Source organism: Pelobates fuscus, chromosome 11 (assembly GCF_036172605.1).
Source record: "Pelobates fuscus isolate aPelFus1 chromosome 11, aPelFus1.pri, whole genome shotgun sequence".
Lineage (NCBI taxonomy): Eukaryota > Metazoa > Chordata > Amphibia > Anura > Pelobatidae > Pelobates > Pelobates fuscus.
Genome location: NC_086327.1, coordinates 111,993,806 through 112,011,631, shown reverse-complemented (window position 1 = coordinate 112,011,631; position 17,826 = coordinate 111,993,806).

The following is a 17,826-nucleotide window of genomic DNA, read 5'->3' as shown; positions in this document are numbered from 1 at the left end:
TATATACAGATAGTATATTATATGTATCTATATCACTAAAACACCCAATATATACAGATAGTATATTATATGTATATCACTAAAACATCCAATATATACAGATAGTATATTATATGTATCTATATCATTAAAACACCCAATATATACAGATAGTATATTATATGTATATCACTAAAACACCCAATATATACAGATAGTATATTATATGTATCTATATCATTAAAACACCCAATATATACAGATAGTATATTATATGTATATCACTAAAACACCCAATATATACAGATAGTATATTATATGTATCTATATCATTAAAACACCCAATATATACAGATAGTATATTATATGTATCTATATCACTAAAACTCCCAATATATACAGATAGTATATTATATGTATATTACTAAAACACCCAATATATACAGATAGTATATTATTATATGTATATCACTAAAACATTCACTATATACAGATAGTATATTATATGTATCTATATCACTAAAACACCCAATATATACAGATAGTATATTATATGTATATCACTAAAACACCCAATATATACAGATAGTATATTATATGTATCTATATCATTAAAACACCCAATATATACAGATAGTATATTATATGTATATCACTAAAACACCCAATATATACAGATAGTATATTATATGTATCTATATCACTAAAACACCCAATATATACAGATAGTATATTATATGTACCGTATATCACTAAAACACCCAATATATACAGATAGTATATTATATGTATCTATATCATTAAAACACCCAATATATACAGATAGTATATTATATGTATATCACTAAAACACCCAATATATACAGATAGTATATTATATGTATCTATATCATTAAAACACCCAATATATACAGATAGTATATTATATGTATATCACTAAAACACCCAATATATACAGATAGTATATTATATGTATCTATATCATTAAAACACCCAATATATACAGATAGTATATTATATGTATATCTATAAAACACCCAATATATACAGATAGTATATTATTATATGTATATCACTAAAACACCCAATATATACAGATAGTATATTATATGTATCTATATCACTAAAACTCCCAATATATACAGATAGTATATTATATGTATATCACTAAAACACCCAATATATACAGATAGTATATTATTATATGTATATCACTAAAACATTCACTATATACAGATAGTATATTATATGTATCTATATCACTAAAACACCCAATATATACAGATAGTATATTATATGTATATCACTAAAACACCCAATATATACAGATAGTATATTATATGTATCTATATCATTAAAACACCCAATATATACAGATAGTATATTATATGTATATCACTAAAACACCCAATATATACAGATAGTATATTATATGTATCTATATCACTAAAACACCCAATATATACAGATAGTATATTATATGTATATCACTAAAACACCCAATATATACAGATAGTATATTATATGTATCTATATCATTAAAACACCCAATATATACAGATAGTATATTATATGTATATCACTAAAACACCCAATATATACAGATAGTATATTATATGTATCTATATCATTAAAACACCCAATATATACAGATAGTATATTATATGTATATCACTAAAACACCCAATATATACAGATAGTATATTATATGTATCTATATCATTAAAACACCCAATATATACAGATAGTATATTATATGTATATCTATAAAACACCCAATATATACAGATAGTATATTATTATATGTATATCACTAAAACACCCAATATATACAGATAGTATATTATATGTATCTATATCACTAAAACTCCCAATATATACAGATAGTATATTATATGTATATCACTAAAACACCCAATATATACAGATAGTATATTATTATATGTATATCACTAAAACATTCACTATATACAGATAGTATATTATATGTATCTATATCACTAAAACACCCAATATATACAGATAGTATATTATATGTATATCACTAAAACACCCAATATATACAGATAGTATATTATATGTATCTATATCATTAAAACACCCAATATATACAGATAGTATATTATATGTATATCACTAAAACACCCAATATATACAGATAGTATATTATATGTATCTATATCACTAAAACTCCCAATATATACAGATAGTATATTATATGTATATCACTAAAACACCCAATATATACAGATAGTATATTATATGTATATCACTAAAACATTCACTATATACAGATAGTATATTATATGTATCTATATCACTAAAACATTCAATATTACTTTACAGATATATGTTTATCACCTTGATGGTAAGGTGTGTCTTTTTGCGGATGATACTAAGATATGTAACAGGGTTGATGTTCCAGGAGGGATAAGCCAAATGGAAAATGATTTAGGTAGACTAGAAAAATGGTCAGAGTTGTGGCAACTGACATTTAATGTGGATAAGTGCAAGATAATGCATCTTGGACGTAAAAACCCAAGGGCAGAGTACAGAATATTTGATAGAGTCCTAACCTCAACATCTGAGGAAAGGGATTTAGGGGTGATTATTTCTGATGACTTAAAGGTAGGCAGACAATGTAATAGAGCAGCAGGAAATGCTAGCAGAATGCTTGGTTGTATAGGGAGAGGTATTAGCAGTAGAAAGAGGGAAGTGCTCATGCCATTGTACAGAACACTGGTGAGACCTCACTTGGAGTACTGTACACAGTACTGGAGACCCTATCTTCAGAAGGATATTGATACCTTAGAGAGAGTTCAAAGAAGGGCTACTAAACTGGTTCATGGATTGCAGGATAAAACTTACCAGGAAAGGTTAAAGGATCTTAACATGTATAGCATGGAGGAAAGACGAGACAGGGGGGATATGATAGAAACATTTAAATACATAAAGGGAATCAACACAGTAAAGGAGGAGACTATATTTAAAAGAAGAAAAACTACCACAACAAGAGGACATAGTCTTAAATTAGAGGGACAAAGGTTTAAAAATAATATCAGGAAGTATTACTTTACTGAGAGGGTAGTGGATGCATGGAATAGCCTTCCAGCTGAAGTGGTAGAGGTTAACACAGTAAAGGAGTTTAAGCATGCGTGGGATAGGCATAAGGCTATCCTAACTATAAGATAAGGCCAGGGACTAATGAAAGTATTTAGAAAACTGGGCAGACTAGATGGGCCGAATGGTTCTTATCTGCCGTCACATTCTATGTTTCTATGTTTAAAAAAAACAATATATACAGATAGTATATTATTATATGTGCAGTAATAGTTATTTACATATGTGTCAAAATGATCCACGCTAAGCCAAAGATTATGGCACTTTAAAAATAATTTAACAGAAGCAAAATATTTTCATTTTACTAAAATAAATATGCAGTAAAAAAATAAAATAAATAAATATATATATATATATATATATCCATGAAAGCAGGTATCAGCACTCTCGTATATTTAAAAGTCCAAAATTTATTGTAATGAAGTATGAAAAACGATCAACGTTTCAGTCCTGCATAGAGGACTTTCATCAGGATCAAAGTATAATATACATATATATATATATACACAAGAGGACCAGCACGAAGAGCACGGCAATGGTCCCAAGGTTCAGGTAAGTATAACTCACTCTCCCCTGTACCCCTTGGCAACAAAATCCCCAAAGGTGGTCTTTGCAAATTATGCAAAGACACCAGACGTTTTTTTTAGTTTTTTTTTTTATTGTACATTTCTTTTGTAGTGCTTTATCCAAGGCACATTACTTAGACTACTTTTAAAATAGCTCTCAATATTGTGTGGAGAGCACATAGGATATTACAATCAGTTGTGAATCAGCTTAGCAACAGGGTTATAGAAAAGGCTAAAGAAAAGAAAATGTTACTTGCGCTTTCTCCTTAATCCCTATGTATATTTAGACAAATGGAGGTCATTTAGTTGCTCCAATGGCCATTGGAGGGAATGCCCGCCTGCCAACGTCAAGGCAGACCCCCCTAAGCGGGTCCTAACACTGACCCTTCAGCCTGCTTCCTTGAGCTTCTGGCAAAGATATCTCTAATGAGACAGAAAGGGGTATTTTTTATATATACCCCTATACTTATTAACCCTTAATAGGGAACACATGGGATGGGTAGCAGCATTGTAACCAGGCTGTGTGATGCAAAGTAAATACAAATACAAAAAGAGAAGTCCTGCGCTTAAGCAGCAAGGACTACAACACACATCAGCCCCAATATATAGTAAAAACCAAAGAAAAGAAAATGTTACTTGCGCTCTCCTTAATCCCTATGTATATTTAGACAAATGGAGGTCATTTAGTTGCTCCAATGGCCATTGGAGGGAATGCCCGCCTGCCAACGTCAAGGCAGACCCCCGTAAGCGGGTCCTAACACTGACCCTTCAGCCTGCTTCCTTGAGCTTCTGGCAAAGATATCTCTAATGAGACAGAAAGGGGTATTTTTTATATACACCCCTATACTTATTAACCCTTAATAGGGAACACATGGGATGGGTAGCAGCATTGTAACCAGGCTGTGTGATGCAAAGTAAATACAAATACAAAAAGAGAAGTCCTGCGTATTTTTGTAAACCCTTACACACTTATTGTTGCCCACCCCATGTTCCCTATTAAGAGTAAATAATATGTAAGGGTTTAGAAAAATACCCCTTTCTCTCTCATTACAGATTTTACCTTTTAGCTAAAAGCAGCAAGGTGAATTGTTAGTGTAGATCTGAGTGCAAACGATCCTATTGCCCAGCTATTATTCTGAAAGAAAAGATTTTAAACTACGGCCTTCACAGATACATGAACAGGGATTTCTTATATTAAATACAGTATATGTTCTGGCAATAGTGTTGGGCAGGGGCATGGGCAAAAGAATATTTGGTGATGGATAAATCAGAAATATGTATTTAAATAAGCAATGGTAAACTGGGTGTTCGTGTGACAAAAGAGGCACGTTTTACTGAATGCAAATTCAATGTAATTTGTATAAGGGAAAAAATCACAAATATAATTACCATTAGAAATACAAGCAATATTTTCATTCCTTTGTATTTTAGAACCGGTTCTCTCATTTTTTTTTCTATGGCTGCTTATACAATTACAGCCAAGCTTTGGTACGTATGTTAGAAAATGTGTTATATTCTACAGTCACAGTTTATTGATGTGAAAATCTAACACTGTTACCCACACCCACATTGTTATTACTGCAGTTTATTGGCTTCTCCATACTCCTGATGGTCCTTTGGTTTTGTCTGTTAGACAAAAACATAGGGATAACTATAGTGGCCAAGTGGGTACATGGAAAATAGTAGAGTCCATGTGTCGAAGCCAGTGAAAAACATGAGAATTAATTATTTTAAATAGGTGCAGTATATATATACACACACACACACACACATATATCAGCCACAACATTAAAACCACCTGCCTAATATCGTATAGGTCCCCATGGTGCTGCCAGAACAGCTCTGATGTGTTTAGGCGTGGAATCCACAAAACCTCGGAACATGTCCTGTGGTATCTGTCACCAAGACATTAGCAACAGATTCTTTAAGTCCTTTAAGCTGCCAGGTGGGGCTACCATTGGGCTACCATAAATCGGATTTCTTGTTCCAGCACATTCCACAGAAGCTAAATTTGGATTGGGATCCGGGGAATTTGGAGGCCAAGGTAACACCTTGAACTATTTGTTATGTTCCTGAAACTATTCCTGAACATTTTTTGCAGTGTATTATCCTGTTGAGAGGATTGTCATTAGGTAACACCATTGTCATGAATAGGGGTGTACGTGGTCTGCAACAATCTCCACACAGGTGGTACATGTCTGTGACAGAGCTCCTGTACTCCGTCCAAGTACCTCTGGCAAGTCTGCTTCCAGAGACCCTTGTACGCTTTAGCCCCAGTCGCCAAAGCTTGACTGGGGTCTGTCAAGAGCTCTTCCACCCGACCAGACTGTAGCTCTCTTCTTCCAGGCATGTATCGTCCCATCTATTCATCTGCAGCTTTCCTTCCTCTACCTACTTCGTCCTACCTTTATAAAAGCACTTGTGGCTCTCAGGCCTAGCTCTTTTAACTTTGTCCCGTGCTACAGGGACAATGCAGCCAGCCAACAGGTCTGAACACTATTACTGGGATCCCTGAACAAATTAGACACAGGACACACCATTCCAAAAGTATTTAGCATACAAAGCTTTAGTTTTACTTGGGACTAGCCCATATACTCATTCCATCAAACTTGCTGTGACAAACATAATACAATACAAATAACCACATCATGTTGGAAAACATTCAGAAACATATAATAACATTATAACATATTTATAAAAGGGTGGAGAAGACAATAACTAATACAAAATATCTTGTCTACCTGCAGAATTCATAATATGCAAATCAACCTGAATATACAAATTAAAAACCCTTGCTATTCACGTAGTGCATAAAGGTGTTCCAAAACCTTTACAACCAAAATCGGCACTGTAAAAGTTCCACAGCCAAATCATGAAAACAGTTGATGAAGCTACTTAGTTAGCTCACTTATGTTCCTGCAACACTAACACTGGCCTAGGGCATAATCCTTAATATATTTAAATATATCAGGAAATCCAACTCAGCATCTACAGAGTTAGAAAGTCTTGTGTGAATTAAAATGTAAACAATAGAAACAAAATATGTACAAGATATCAAAATAAAACAACATATATGACCCCCGCCCCCCACCCCCAAAAAAACCCACAGCCAACCCACCTAGTTGATTGAAAGCAGCAGCAGACGGGAGAGTACGCAAAACATTTAACCCCAACCAACCACATTACACATAACCTGCACCCGCAATGGACATTGGGTGACTTAGACATAGGAGTCATTGGGTGGACATTGGGTGACTTAGACTTAGGAGTCATTGGGTGGACATTGGGTGACTTAGACATAGGAGTCATTGGGTGGACATTGGGTGACTTAGACATAGGAGTCATTCAGAGACACTCCTGACCATCCACCTGATCTAAATGAAAATGTGATTCATAAGACCAAGAAACCTTTTCTCCCCTCAGTCTGTCCTCCAGGACCTGGGATCATTTCAGCAAAGGAGGATCTATCTGAGGGGAGAACTTGGCCTCGGCATAAAAAAACAAGTAAGTAAACTTTTTTCTTTATTTGGTTTTCATAGGGGAGTAGGGGAGGGAGCTGCGGAAGGCAACAGAAGAAAATGTTACTTTAACCAAAACCAGTGATTTTTGAAAACACTGGTTTTCGGTTGGAGTAACCCTTTAAATAAAAGAGGAATGTGAAAGAGGAATGGAAAAGGGAGTCAGGGGAGGGATGAAAAGAGACGTGATGAGAGGTAGGTTGAATAAATGTAAAACACTGCAATCTTCAACAGTTTTTAAGAAATCCCTGGGAACCAATATTTTTGTTGTATTGTTTATAAATTCACTTTGAATTCAAATTGAATTCAAATTGAATTCTTGGCAGTTCAGCCTTTAGTGATAACTCTGACAATGGTTCATCTTTTTGAACACAATCACAATATTGTTTGAGGGATTGAGTTGTTCTCAGCAAAAAGGCACTACAATCCAGTTCACAGAATCCGTGGGATATTTTAGAGCAACAATATTTTTTTTTTTTTTAATTTTCAATAGTGAATCCTCCTTTCTAAATATGTCCCTCATCAGTCGTTTTTTATATAATATCTTGTACATTGAGTCAAGGGAGGTATATGAGTTTAAAAACACATTTGCAAGATGCTAAACAAATGCTCACCAGTTGAATTGATGAACAGAAATTATGTCCTACTTGTGCTTCTAGAACACTTTGAGATTGATGAGAAGAGACAAGGCCTGCAAATTATGGACAGTTGGCTGGCGTGCATATTCCAACTTAAACACATTTCTATTTAGAACGCATTCCTAATCTTATCACATCCTTTCTATGTTGACTCAGCTGACAGAATACATAACGATCAGAAATATTAACAGATTTTCCAAAAAAAAAGTTTGCACCGCTTATGTCAGTTAAATAATCTTTAAAAAAAATAATAATATACGTTCTAATATTGGCCTCGATTTATTACTGTTTAATAAACTTTTCAAATGGGCAGAATCTCTTAGAAAACATTTCAAATGATTTATCTGCACCCTTAAAGCCTATGGTCATTTTTGTAGATAAATCTTTGAACAGAGTGCGATCACTTGGAAAGCTTAGCAAAAAATATTAATTGTGCCATTGTGTACTTGTGAGAGTGGGTAAGATTTAAATTGCTTGATATTTAAATTTATAAATAAAATACAGTACTTTGGCAAGTTAAATAACCATCTTATATGCAAGCTCACTATAAAAAAAATAGTAGGAAATCACTTCATGGGCCCTCTGTGTACCAGTATGGACACTATGCCTCCCAACAGACCCCAAATGGACAGTCCTGGTTTGGAACACCTCTACTAGGGATGTGCACAGGGAAATTTTTCGGTTCGGTTCGGCATTCCGAAATTCGGGACTTCGGCAATTCGGAACTTCGGCACTTCGACAACTTCGGCATTTCGGAACTTCGGCATTTTGGAATTTCGAGACTTCAGCACTTCTCTTGCAGCCACTTAGTAGATAACTCCCTAATTCCCACGGTATTAGGGAGTTATCTACCAAAAGGCTGAAAGACCTAAATTGGTCTTTCTTCCACATTTACTAATACTAAGTAAAAATTACTTAGTATTAGTAAATTTTGCCCCTACTCGCTATACCGCGAGTAGGTGCATGTCTAGTAAACAGTGAGCAGCGGCGGGTGGGGGCCCTATAGTAAACAAATGGGGGGGATCTATTGTCCTCCCCTCTGAGCGGCGGGTGGGGGTCCAAAGTTAGAATAAGGGGGGGGAACTATTGTCCTCCCCCCGACCCCCAACCCTGAGCGGCAGGTGGGGGCCCTTAATATCAATAAGGGGGACCTATTGTCCTCCCCCCTGCCCCCCACCCCTATTGTCCTCCCCCCTAGCCCCCACCCCTGAGCGGTAATGTAGAGACTTACCTGTCCGTCTCTTCATTTAACTGTCAGAGCACTCTGATTGGATGGCTTAAACCAACCAACCAGAGTGCTCTGAGCGTAATTGCAGGGCGGCGCAAGGTTTTATAAGCCTTCCCCCGCCCTGCAGAGCTCAGTCTGCGCGGAGCCCTCCATAGGTGAAGATGGATTCTTTTTTTTGCGCTCTGGTGTTTTGATTTTTTTTGTTTGTTTTTTAAGTGCATCGGTTATTATGGATTTTTATTTGGCCTTTTTTGTGGCTGAAAAAAAAAGATTTTTGAAGAAAGAAGACATCAAATGGTAAGTTTTTTTCATTATTTTTAGGGTGAGGGGGTAGGTAGGGGTTATTTTTTTGGGGGACCCCTAGTCACCTGGGAGGGTGTTTAGGGCCCCCACCTGCTGTTTAGGGGTGGGGGCCAGGGGGGAGGACAATAGGTCCTTATTGATATTTAGGGCCCCTACCCACCGCTCGGGGGGGGGGGGCCGGGGGGAGGACAAAACCTTTTTTTTTTTTTTTTACAGAGAGCAGCCATAGGCTGTTTAATATTCATGCCCCTACTCGCGGTATAGCGAGTAGGGGCATAATTTACTAATACTAAGTAATCTATTAGTAAATTTGGCTGAAAGACCAATTTAGGTCTTTCAGTCTTTTAGTAGATAGCTCCCGAATACCATGGGAATTAGGGAGTTATATACTTATTCATTCCTGTCATTACATTGACAGGCTAAGTAACTTACATTTTATATGAATGTGTGTTACTTGATTGTTGTAAGTGTTTCAAATGCTTACAGCTGTATTCTGGCTATGTTTGTATACTTTTTATTTAAACTTGTATACAGTGTAACATTCTTCATTCTTCCATTGGGTAGGTATATTAGTACTTCGGCAATACTGTACTTCAGCACTTTGGAACTTCGGCACTTCGGCAATTTCGGAACTTCGGGACATCGGCAATTCGGCACTTCGGCAATTCAGCTATTCGGACATTCGGATGTGTCGGAACGAAACTAATTGCACATGTCTAACCTCTACTGATGTTCTAGGGGGGAAACCAGAGAAAAAACCCAAATCATGTAACTAGATAGCTTTATTAAACACATATGAAGCAATTGCAGGGCATATCTTTCCATGCTGGCATGCTGCAGCAGGACTATGCACATGGAATGGACATGGTGGATGTCAGAGAATGCACATCTTCAACAGTCTCAGACTGAAAGTGACCTGGACATCAGTAGACGATATCCAAGGTCGGTGTATAAGTCAAGAAGTCAGGGTAGCACTTGGAGTTATATCCAATTTAGAGAGCATCAACAGTACAAGGATAAAAAGATACTCCTTCATTAGAAAACATTTAAAAACATTTTTTCACAGAATAGACTTAAGGAATAATTACATCCATATACCGCCACAGCTGGGTCCCCAGAGCCATAGCGCATCGATAGATGCCTTTCTTTATCGCGACAAGGCACTCCAAACCACGGCGCAAATCTGCGGCCTACAACACACCCCTGAGCCTGGGACTGGAAGCACTCCTCCGCGGCAGCACCATACAACCCCCGCAGGGAACGGAGCCCATCACCTACCTGCCGCAACCGGAACACCGGACCGCAATGGGGAGACGCTCCCAAAAGCCAAACACAGTGGCTGACGGCAGAGACATTGGGGACATGCTGAGACAGCCCATGCAGCCTAAGCTGACCCCTGCTGGAGACCGGAATGAGGAGAACCGGGCGCAGGACAGACAAGAGGCTACACCGACCACCCAGGCAAAATCTCCCACACATACTTGACAACACAGACGGGTCTGCACCCTCAACAAAGCAGGATTTGAAACTCCTGCTTAATGTCATCCAACAAGTGTGGGCTGCTGACCTCAGGGCTTTGAGAACTGACATACAGGCCATAACTGACAGAGTACAAACCTCTGAAAAGGACATATGTAATGCCAGAACTGACATCGTTGTCCTTAAAGAGACAGTACAACAATTGCAAACAACTCAAGTCACACTGTCACACCAAATCTCAGCCCTGGAGGACAAACAGCGCAGGAACCACATAAAAATCCGTGGCATCCCTGCTGCGGTGACCGCAGAGGAACTCCCTCATTACGTACGTAGATTAATCAGTCCATACTGCCCCACACAACAGCCAAAAAGATGGCTCTGGACGGAGTATATCGCATATCGGGCACACCTAAAACACCAACTGGAACAGCACGAGACGTTATCCTCCGCTGCTTATCCTCACAAGATAGGAACCAGATCATGATGGCACTGAAGAATAAAGCACCTCTGCCCTTTGAAGGCTCCTCGTTAACATTTTATCAAGATCTCACCAAAAATACCCTAGTCTGGAGGAAGTCATTGAGTACAGTTACCTCTCACCTACGATCTGCAGCCATACCCTACCGCTGGGGAGCCCCAGGAATGCTTGTAGTAACCCACAATGGACATACTCACACACTCACGTCACTAGAAGGGGCACCGGCCTTCTTCCAAGCACTGGGACTAACGGACAACCATCAGGACCCACTGGCGACCACCCCTAGGGGCACGTGGGACCCTGCCCACATCACCCCCTTCGTCCCAAGAGCCGGAAGCTCACAGGAAACCGACGGCTGACAGCTAATGGGGACTGGGCCAATGATTATGGCTATGGCACCTGCACAAAAAACATCGGGGGCAAAACCGGCACAAGCCGTTATACCTGTTTGATTTAAGTTGCATATGTATATTTGGTTTTTTTTTTTGGTTTTTTTGATTACTGTTCACTCTGTACACTCTCTCAAACATACGTTCCAGACCACTGCTCTACCAGAGCTCTAGAACCCGCAGAGACAAACACCTTGAGGCACACGGACGCCACAACCCCCCCCCCCCCGCCACCCCCATGGTTAGGGGCAACACATAAAGAAGAGGTCCCACATCTCACCTCAGGCACCTTGGCAGTGCGCCTAGCGACACACGGCCACATACCTAACTACGACAGACACTAGGCAAAAGACACCCCACACCTGGGGACCTCCCGCAGAATACCACGGACATACGCATGGGAGGCCACTAAGAGCCTCCACATAGAATCCCATAAGATTATCTCACACATCACAAGGGCACACCTAAGAGCCCCCTTCTTTCCCGAGATACCCAACACCCATCACACCTCTCAGATGCGCTCACAAAAAAAACCATCTCCTGTTATAACACATACAAAAGAAAATGTTGACAAGCATGTTTCATATCTTGTTATTAATCCTGTTTAAAAAAAAAAAAAAAAAAAAGTGCGGCACACCATGACTATGCTATACGGAACACTGAATTTCGGAAGTGCCGAACCGAATTGCTGAATTTCGAAAGTGCCGAAGTGCTTCGGATTTCTGAAAAGTGGCAAAACAAGAGAGGGAGCGAAAATTACGTGAATGATGACAGGAATCTAGACCAATAAGCTAACTCGTAACACTGGGAGTCCTATAGATGTGTAAGTGGTTGTGGTGGCAGTCCAGGCACCTAACCCTATCCCTAACAGTAGATGTGTAAGTGGTTGTGGTGGTTAGTGTTAGGGGTTAGGGAGCACTACAAATGTGTAAGTGGTTGTGGTGGCAAGAGAGGGATGCTTACGAATATCCGAAGTCCCAAGTCACGAATTTCAGGAGTGCCGAACCGAAGTACAGCATTTTGGAAGTGCCGAACCGAACCACATTTTTTGCCCATGCACATCCCTAGTTTCTATGGATCTTCAATTCTTCTCTTAAGCATGCCTTACCTTGCTTGAAGAAAAGTCTCTACCCACAAATATCAGTGATAAATTTTAAAGTTACATTTAGTTAGTTTATAAATCCATCCAAAATATGCAAAATGCTGTGTGGAACTTCAATGGGGGGTTGTGTTTTTCTAATGCAGCAAGTTTTTCCCCAAGAAATTAAAACACTCACATGAGAGAATTAACAATTACATGGGTGATTTGCATTTTTTTTTCTAATTGACATGGTCTCTCGAAGAAATATTACTATTGTACCGTAGTGTAGTCAATTTGCCAAGACGCAACAATGGTCCATCTTTTGTCTTTCCCAAATTGAACTGATCTTCTCACTAATGCTATATAGTGAGGCGCTATAGGTGTGCTTTTCTCAATTTCAGATGTACGTCATTTTCTACTAAGCACAACAGAGAAAAACAAGGTGAGGTTTGAGATAAAGATACAAGTTACGGAGGGGCGGAGCTAGCGGCACAGCGAGGCAGTCGCCATTTGCAAAAGCTCCACACGGCCGGCGCAAAAAACGGGGAAAAAACGGCACACCCGCAGCCCATCGCCTAAAACAGCCGCCCGGAACAGCTTCCTAACACCCTGCTGAACACGCAGATGCCGTTCTTTCAGCAGCCGGGCACGAAACGCCGCGTTAAGAGCCAAGGGGCCTACCGCACACGCGACCAGTACCTCACCCGGGAGCTGACAGCGTGGCTCGGACAGAGCCCACAACTAATAGAGGCAGACTCCCACACAACTGAAGAGATGGGTCGGAGGTCCAACAAACCGGCAGCAAGTACCTCCACGCCTAACCGGAGCATAGACAGCATGCTGCAGCACCCTCCACCCGCACAGGCCCGCGCGATCACAGCAGCCACACCTGTAAGATCTGAGGAAGAAGGCTCCGAACACAGCACTGCAGGGGCAGACACAGGCAACATAAAAGCACAGGCAGCTGATGGACTAGCCCCAGCGACTAAAAGTGACATCCAGTCCATGCTGGCAGGACTACAAGGTAACCTACAATTAATGTGGCAAGCAGACCTGAAAGGGTTAGCAGCAGAGGTACAGGCAGTATCAGCCCGAACACAGGCCACAGCACAAGAGGTGACAGACCTGAGCCAGGCACTAAACTCACTTAAAGACACAGTTACCCAGATGCAGACAATACAGGATAACGTCTCCAGGCAAGTCAGCATCTTAGACGACAGGGGTAGAAGAAAGAACGTCAAGATCAGGGGGGTGTCAGAAAAGGTGCCATTGGAGGAACTACCCCACTTCGTAAGGCGCCTAGTGGCCTCGCTCATCCCCAACAGGCTGTCAAAACACTTTACGTTTGACGGCGTATACCGCATAGCTAAACCCCTAAGGGCACCTAAGTCAGCCCCACGAGATATAATTCTACGATGCCAAACCTTGACGGACAAAATAGCCCTGATAACAGCCATGAAAGGGAAAGCGCCCTATGACTTTGAAACACACCAAATTACATTCTTCCAGGACTTAAGCAGAGACACATTATCTTGGCGCAAGAGCATGCAGCCCGTGACCACCACCCTGCAAGCAGCGGGTCTAGTTTACAGATGGGCGACCCCCAGAGCGCTATGGGTGACCAAAGACGAACAACACTACAAAATTACCAACGTGGAAGAAGGACCGGCCTTGCTGTCCACACTGGGACTCTCTAACAATGCCACAAGGGCGGACTCTCCGCACCCAGGACCCGCGACGTGAACCCTGGACTGACTAACTCAGAGACCTCCAAATCTTGCTATATTGTTATGTTAATGTTTAATGATTGTATGTTCTGCCCACTACACCAAGTTATGTCTCACCTGTCTTTTTTTGTTTAATCTTAGATGTGGCATGCACTGCCCTGTGCCTTTAAGGCAGTGCAACTGCACACTGCCCATGCCCCCCCCCCCCAATGCCTCAGGGTCAAGAGGCATAGCAACCGATGGAGCGCATGCTCCCCTTGACCCGATCTTTTCTATCTCACATAGACCTTCTCCATAGTCTTAAGAGCCCAGCCCTAACACGGCACATATCCTCTGACACATACGCAATCCCCAAGCAGACGGCTCTCACACTTCTGGTCCTCACCCACGTATCTAGCTTTCTACAAAACGCACAGCCGCAGGGTACCAGCCTTATGCCACCGCCAGTGCAACCCTCTAAAACCACCCTAGCTATGGCACCCACAGCCACCACTGGCATGGGCGATCACATCATTACTACTGCCTAGTCCTACATACGAAAATGTGCACTAATATTCTTAGCCCCAAAGGCGGGAGGCTTAGCCCATTGACTAACTTTATTTTATGTACTTGCTGATAAGATGTAAATATACCAAGTCTATATCATTACACCAACACTGAAAGTAAAAGGTTTTTAAAGAGACCAGTTCACTCCCTATAGCCCGGAGCTACTACACGCGATTCACCTATGCACTATACGGAGACTAGCTATAGAATTGAGACGTACTATATCGCCACTACACATGTATAATCCAGCGAAACTCATAGATTAACCGGCTCGGTGAGAATTAGTCGGATCCCTACTAGCAAATGTCTAACACTTTACTCTAAGATGCGTGTAAATTAAGCATGTAACTAATGGTCCTTATCTTGCAATTCATAAACGGAATTCCTTAAAGGACCACTCTAGGCACCCAGACCACTTCAGCTTAATGAAGTGGTATGGGTGCCTGGTCCAGCTAGGGTTAACTAATTTTTTTATAAACATAGCAGTTTCAGAGAAACTGCTATGTTTATCAATTAGTTAAGCCTTCCCCTTTTTCCTCTAGTGGCTGTCTCACTGACAGCCGCTAGAGGCGCTTGCGTGATTCTCACTGTGAAAATCACAGTGAGAGCACGCAAGCGTCCATAGGAAAGCATTATGAATGCTTTCCTATGTGACCGGCTGAATGCGCGCGCAGCTCTTGCCGCGCGTGCGCATTCAGCCGACGGGGAGGATCGGAGGCGGAGAGGAGGAGGAGAGCTCTCCGCCCAGCGCTGGAAAAAGGTAAGATTTAACCCTTTTCTCCTTTCCAGAGCCGGGCGGGAGGGGGTCCCTGAGGGTGGGGGCACCTTCAGGGCACTCTAGTGCCAGGAAAACGAGTATGCTTTCCTGGCACTAGAGTGGTCCTTTAATGCATAACCTATACGTTATAGAACAGTTTCTAGTTGTCTGTTTCTCATGTTACAACATTTTAAAGCTATGCTAGCCAACCATATGACAGAATAAGTTAATGTTCATGATAAGCCTGCAGATGCTGTTGGGGCGCTGCAAAACTAAATGTATGTTCTTGAATATGCACAAGAAAAATAAAGAATTTAAAAAAAAAAAAAAAAAAGATACAAGTTACGTTTTTTCACAGGATTATAATGCTATTTATATACATCTATTCTAGCAAGAAAAGTAAATATTTTACATTGGTTTAGTGACCAGGAGGCCCAAGTAGATTGACCTTCAGTATTTAAAACAAGACTTCTAGAAGCTCCCAAAATCTTCTTTGTTCTTGTTTCTCTGTACCCTTAGGTTACACCTGTCCGTCGTACGTTATTTTGACTCCTAACACCTGCTTAAAGGTCAATGGGCTGAAGGCGAACATTATTACAAAAACAACATACTTTTTTATTCTCGTTTAAATTAACCCATACCACGTTGCTCATTGCAAATTACTTTTTCATTCTCACTTGATCTAAGTAAGAAGTGTTGGTTAAAAGTCCTGCTGCAATAGCCATAGCCACAACAATTTGAGTCTGTAGACATTAGCTATGTTCTATTATAATAAATCCACAAAATGCAATATATTAACTCATTAACCCTTTCAGGACTGTTCACATGGGAGGTCTGTCATGATAACAAGGGACGCGCTTAATTCTGTTCCTTAAAGGGTTAAATATCTTGTCGCATGACGGCTACTTCCTTTGTGAGATATAAATAGCTGTGTCCTTGAAGGAGTGAGAACTATGACTATAGCTTTAAAAAAAACAAAACAAAACATCTTTCATATCAATGGCCATTTATCATATAGCAATAAACCAGTTGAAATTAAAAAACAAAAACAGCAATCCAGCCATTATCTGAATTGGCTGTTTTAGCTAATGTAACGTGTAGAACTTAATAGTCAGTTCTCCACAATTCTATATTTATTTACTAATACTGAGACGTTTGGTGTGACATTAGGGGTAATTTGGTGCCAAAGCTACATTTCTAAAATTAAATAACAAAGAGATGTGATGACTGAAAATAGCCAAAAAAAACACCTGTTTTGTGTCCCGTAATGAGGTTTGTGGCATCAATAAAAGGGAACTCTGTAATTAGCTCATGTACACAAGCTAAGCATCTGTGACATTTCACATATGTTTTAAAGGGTCACTCTAAGCATCATTACTGTGTCTAATTGCAAAGCTTATGGTAGAGGAAGTAACCTGTATCAGTGGTGTATTTTGGTTTTGTGCTGACCTAGGCAACATGCTCTTTTCCTGATAGACACACGCCCTCACCGATGCATACACTGACATACACTCACTGACAGATACGTAGTCATTGGCATACGCACACACACACTCACACATGCACACTCACTGACAGACGCACACTCACTCGGTGTCAGAAACACACCAAATAAGAATACATCAAATCAGATACATCAAATCAGTCAGACACACGCACACTAACAAACACACATACACACTCACTGACAGACACACATACACACACACTGATAGACACACACTGACAAACACACATACACACTCACTGACAGACACACATACACACGCACTGACAGACACACACTGACAAACACACATACACACTCACTGACAAACACATATACACTCAAGTGTCAGACTCACACCCACTCAGTGTCAGAGACACACACACTGACAAACACACTTACTGACATAAATACATACACTAGCTGACAGACACACACACACACACACTGACAGACATACAAATTCACTAACAGACACACACATTCATTGGCAGAGACATATACACAAACACTGGCAGACATACTCCCAGT